The sequence below is a fragment of the Solanum dulcamara genome, chromosome 3 (assembly GCF_947179165.1).
Source record: "Solanum dulcamara chromosome 3, daSolDulc1.2, whole genome shotgun sequence".
NCBI lineage: Eukaryota > Viridiplantae > Streptophyta > Magnoliopsida > Solanales > Solanaceae > Solanum > Solanum dulcamara.
The window spans coordinates 20,804,899-20,811,072 of NC_077239.1; the positions used below are offsets into that span (position 1 = coordinate 20,804,899).

The window sequence follows — 6,174 nt, forward strand, 5'->3', positions numbered from 1 at the left end:
TCACTATATGAATGAACTTTAGCGCTACTCAGTAGCCAACCCCAATAAATGGGTGCGTACAAAAAGGGGGGAATACAATAGGAGGAGTTAAACCAAAATGACCAAAAAGAGACATGGTCGTAGTGGAACTAAAAATCTACCCCTATACTAGTTGCAAGATAATAGAGGAAAGGGCAAGGCAACACATAAATACTAGTGAGACAACGCTAAGATAAAATTTGGGCTAAGTTGAGTGCCCCGCACATTATTGCAAGGATTACCATGAAACGCGACATGAGGACTTCCCAAGGAGGTCACCCATCCCAGTATTTCTCTCACCCAAGCACGCTTAACTTCTAAATTCTGGTGGAATTTAGTGCGATAGTGCAGGTGTGGTCGCGCGAGATGGAAGAATCTGAACTAGCGACAGAGAAACAACATGAGATTATGTTCTTGGAGTACTATACATTACGTTTAGGGTATTGTAAAAAGGACTTAAGCAAGAAAAGAAGGATTAGCTAATTGCTAACTGACAACGCACTCGAATGCCACAGTTCTTCAACATAGTACCAGTTAATGAGAGGCAAACCACAAAATGGCTATATGGGACAGTGGGCGAGGTAATTTCGACACCACTTGGCAGCCAACTCTGAGGGCAAAACAGCAAAACCCAAAAGGTAAGGGTATCAGTTGATGTAATTTACAGAACATAGGAAGTAATACATGAGGTTAAAAATCCCACAATATGACCAAGGCTACAAGACTCACTTCGCACTCCAGCGCCAGATGACTCTAGAGGGAATGTTACTTATGCATTAACGATATTAGTCCCAGCTCCTTCGATCAAAGGCTACCTACTCAGCCGAGAAGGTGTAAAATTATAGGGTAAAAGTGTAGTAGGACCTTACAGAGTCCCCATAGCTATTATCCCAGACGAAGGAGCCCAAGTTAAGTTAACTATCGAGGATCAGTCTACGAAGAAACTGGGAAGACAGATAAGTCTTCGTACACTACTTGACACTTGAACCTGATGACTAGGCTAAAGCGTACCACTTAAATGCTAGAAGATATGTCATGAGCTGGTGTTGTTAACTTTGAAAATAGCTAGGATGATTATCTATCACTTATTAAGTTTCCTACAATAATGATTACTATTCTAGTATCCCAATGGCTCTGTACAAGACTGGTAGAGCAAGACATGTAAGTCCCCTATTAGATGGGTCGATGTTAGAAAGACTAAGCTAAAAAGGCCCCGACATGATTAAGCAAGCTATTGACTAACAGCCTAGAGCCGGCAGAAATGATATACAAATAATCGCCATCGACATACAGAGTTCAAACTGATGATTGGATGTTCATAACAAGGTCACCCAAAAAAGGAAACTTAACTCAAAATACATTAGATGGTATCAAGTTGCTCGTAAGATGGGCAAAGTGCCCGTTAAGTTGAGCTTACCACTTTATTTGGAAACTATACCCCCAATCCATTAGATAGGGATGCTTCGCAAGGGTACTGATGAGCCACCCGGGGTATGTTCCATAGATGATGTCCAGGAAATGGAATCCTGTGAGAAAAAACCTATCGCCATCTTAGATCGGCAAACAGGAAGATTGTAGACTAAAGATGTGCCTCCCATCAAGATACTGTGGCAAAACCAAAACAAGAAAAGGGGATGACCAGAGAAAATGAAGAGGACATAAAACACAAGTATTCATACCCATTCCCAATGTCTACAGGTAATTCCAACTCCTGAAACTCGTATATTAATTACTTGGATGAAAATATGTGTGATCGCATTAGAAAGCAATCTCCCTACCATCAGTATAAAGTCTTGAGAGAAGTTTTATTTAACATTCGGGGACGAATGTTCTAAAGGGGGGAAGGATGTTACACCCCATGCTCTTGAGCTCAGAATGTCCCTTAAGCTTCTTAGAAGTTACTATGTGAGCTAGATAGTTTACAACGCTATCACGCAACTCTAGGAAAGAAGAATGCGATAACCCGTGAGAGGGAACGCTGGAAATGGGGTCATGAGAAGTCAGAAGGAGTTGGAGGCCAAATAATAAGTCGTAGGAATCAATTTACCTATGTAATTTACTAACTTAAAAGTCTTATATACTTTAGCTATTGGAGTACCTACCAAGTTTATGTCACATGGATTACAAGGGTTCTTAAAATAAAATGAGATTACGAACCCACGCGGAGGTGGAGAGAACGACACGTGGCAGCAAAAGGAGGTGCCACGTGGCAGCATGGAGAGGTGCCATATGGCAGAAGGTGACCCACCTTCTTGGGGTCAAGTAGGTGATCCACCTACTTAGGGGTGGGGCCCACCAAGGACACTTGGCAACCCCTAATTGGTTGCATAGATGTGGTGGCCCAATCAAGGCTGGACACGTGTCACCCTAGGGGGATGAAATGTGTCACCTCCAAGGAAGCCCATATATTTATGTTTTATTACTCTTAAGACAAGTCTTTTATCCAAACTTCATCCAACAACAAGAGAGGAAACGTGAAAGCTAGAGAAAAGGGTTAGCTACGACTTTGGCCAAATTTAAGGTGAGTCTTCCAATTTTTCTCCTTGAATTAATTGTCTAAGGTATTACTAGATTACGTGGAGGTATATGTATGTATATTAAGATTACTACGGAGTCATTTCTTCAGCTTAACACTTGGAAAAGAGAAGAGAAAGTTGAAGAAAAACTAGAAGAGCAAGATAAGGAGGGCTACGGGTTTGCTTCAAAAAAAAAGGTAAGACACGATTTCATTCCGTGAATTATTTTTTTAATGTATAGAAGATTTGTATAATGATATTTTATAGCAGTAAATTCCAATTTGGTGCAGCGTAGAAGTGGCACAAACAGTCCGCAATTTTCAGCACGTTAAGGGGGTTTCCGAAGTTAATTTTCAGCAAGTTTGGGAAGCCGTTTGTTAAGTTATTGCTTGGTTCAATTCTACCAAGTTTTTTAAGGGGTTTTAAATGATATTAAGGTGTTAATAACTAAAAATAATGGCTTGTAGCAGCACCAAATGGATAACAAGAAGTCCACGCGATTTCAGCAAGTTTTAAAAGTTTCCGAGTTGCAATGTAGCAGTTTGGCCAATTTTGGGTGAGGTAAGGTTTCTCTTTTCAATTTGGACTTTATGGTATTGTTATGTAGTGTGTTATACTCCCTATAGGTGTCTGTAAATATGGAAATGTCATAGAAATGCTTGATGTTCGAAACAAACTAAATTGGAATGGCTATAATTGAATTGTCATCGAAGTAAAGTTTTGTGTTTGTGGTGTACTACTGCAGGTGTATGGGCATTTGTTGTAGGGACTAAATGTGTTCAAAAAGGGGTGTGGGTTCTGCTAGTTTCATCCACATGACCCCTTGTTTCATATAATTAAAGGCCTTGTGAAATAAAGACTAGAAACCTATTTTTGTATTGTAATTTTCAGCAAGTTGGTTGGAGTTTATATTCTGTAATGTCGCCATGTTTTACTTGTAGATAAGCTGCAGGTTGTTGTTTTTGGTTGGATTTAGTAATTAGGTATGTAATTGGGAATTCATATAGGGAATATTATAGGGGAGATGGTTCCCGATCTTCGTTAACTCTTTAACTAGTTAAGGAACTAGTCGAGAAAGTGAGCGAAGGGTTGAGTTCTATGAATACTTATGGGTAGCCTAAGGTGATGGAAGGCCAAGGGTTGTTAATACTCGTATTGCTTTTATTTTACTTAGGTTTAAAGACAACGAGGTGAACGGGATAAAAATTAACCCGTAATATGTATGTGAAGCTTCTCTTGGTATGTTTTTGGTATAGGTATGTAAAGCCTATTCGTTCTCTTCTTCTAGCATGTCTTAGTTGTAAGTTAAATATGATACAAGCTCCGGGGTAACTCCATCCATGAACATCTCTTATTTACTTTGAACATCGAACTCTTATAATAGTTAAACTGGTTCCCTGGATACTTATATATGTTAAAAGAATAATAACTATACAGGCTCCTAGTCTGAGAGACTAAATGACAACAAGTGCTTCTGAATTCATAAGCAGTTATCATTACCGTAGTACATGTCTAGGGTCCCTGAGATCCTAACTGATATAGCCCCGAGTGACAGTTAGAGGGCACTTGACAATTCCATTCCTACCCTGATCTCCAGGTCATAGTTCACTTGATGACTTCATTGAGTCTCAGATAATGATTTAAATTGTGTTTTGTTTCTCACAACTCTAATCGTGTATACTGTAACACTTCTTTCATCGCTCCCGGGCCGGGAATAATAATCGTGCACAATTCCATTGTATTATTCATCGTGCCCTCACTAGAGGTATGGGTACGTATGTATATATATATGATGATGTGATGATATGTTGTAATAAGGAGGTGATGGTACTACAGATATGATTCACCGAATCCCTGATAGGGCTGACTATATTGAAAATTTGAGCATGCATGATTTTACTTTCCTAGATATAAGTTGTTGATTTAATAATTTACCCCCTGCTTCTCTATTTCAGATATGCTTCCAGTTGTGTTATGTTATGTTTTACATACTCAATACATATGTCGTACTGACCCCCTCTTTCTTGGGGGCTGCGTTTATGCCCGCAGGTAGAGATATAGGTTTTGGGAGTCCATTAGCTTAGGATTCTGCTCAGCTCAGCTGGAAGAGGCTCCATTATATTGGAGCCTAGCTTTTGATACTAACCACTGATGTATCGAACTGTTTTGTCTATTCAGGGGTACGACGGGGGCCCTGTCCAGCCATATGTTGTCATTAATATTGTTAGAGGTCTGCAGACATATATATGTGGGTTATGTATATCCGTTTGATTCAGCTGGGTCAACATGATGTATGGTATATGTTATTATGTTATGGCAGCCTTGTCGGCTTGCATGCCCTTTCATGTTATGATACAAACGAAAAGGGCTATAGGTTTATGAAAATGTTATCGCCCAATGAGGCTCTGTTACATGATATAGTTTTATTTACAGTTCAATTTGACCATAGCTGATAGTTAAGTATACAGGGGGTCCAGGTCGGACCCCAGTCGCGACCTATGGGGTTGGGTCGTGACACATTATTTACCAATTCCCTCTTTGACTCATAAATATGAGCCACACTCTCCATCGATACTCTACTAAGCACATCGGCAACAACATTGGTCTTACTTAGATGGTAATGCACACTCATGTCATAGTCCTTAAGATGTTTGAGGCACCTTATTTATGTTAGATTGAGTTCCTTCTGAGTGAACACATATTAAAGACTCTTATGATTGGTAAACATAACCACATGTACCCTATAAAGGGAATGCTGCCGCCAAATCTTTAAGGCAAATACAATGGGTTCCAACTCAAGAACATGGGTATGGTAGTTGCGTTCATGCACGTTCAATTGCCTAGAAGCATAAGCTATAACCTTGTCGTTTTGCATCACGATATAACACAAACAAATCTTTGAACATCACAATATGCCACAAACCCTTCTAATCATTTTGGTAGAGTGAAAATAGGAGCGAATGTAAGTCGGGCTTTCAAAGTTTGAAAACTCTTTTCACACTCATGGGTCCATATGAATTTTGCCTTCTTTTGGGTCAATTTTGTCGTAGGAGATGAGATGGAAGAGAACCCTTCAACAAATATTCTATAGTACCCGGCTAGACTCAAAAAGCTCCTAATGTCCGAAGGAGATAATGGTTTAGGACAATTCTTAACTGCCTCCATTTTCTTAGGATCAACCTTGATACCATCACCGGACACTATGTGACCAAGAAACACCACCTCTTTCAACCATAATTCGCACTTACTAAATTTCGCAAACAATTATCTTTCCCTCAAGGTTTAAAGTACAACTCTCAAGTTATCCTTATGTTCTTCCTCACCCCAAGAGTAAATCAAAATTTCATCAATAAAGACCACAACAAAAGTATCAGGCTAGGGTTTGAACACCCTATTCATTAGGTCCATAAACACCACCGACGCATTATTCATCCCAAAGGACATTTGTACAAACTCAAAGTGACCATATCTTATCTGAAATGCCGTCATGGGAATGTCACATTCCCTTACCCTTAGTTGATGATAGGTGGATCAAAGATCGATCTTAGAGAAATAACTTTCCCCTTGAAATTGGTCAAACAAATCAACTATCTTAGGGATTGGGTACTTGTCCTTAATGGTCACCTTCTTCAATTGTCGG

General features: G+C 39.6%; 1 pseudogene; it reads right to left on the bottom strand.

Moving 5' to 3' along the window:
• Nucleotides 1–263: 263 nt before the first annotated feature.
• LOC129883921 (5S ribosomal RNA) lies at nucleotides 264–383 on the bottom strand (annotated as a pseudogene).
• Nucleotides 384–6,174: the final 5,791 nt, after the last annotated feature.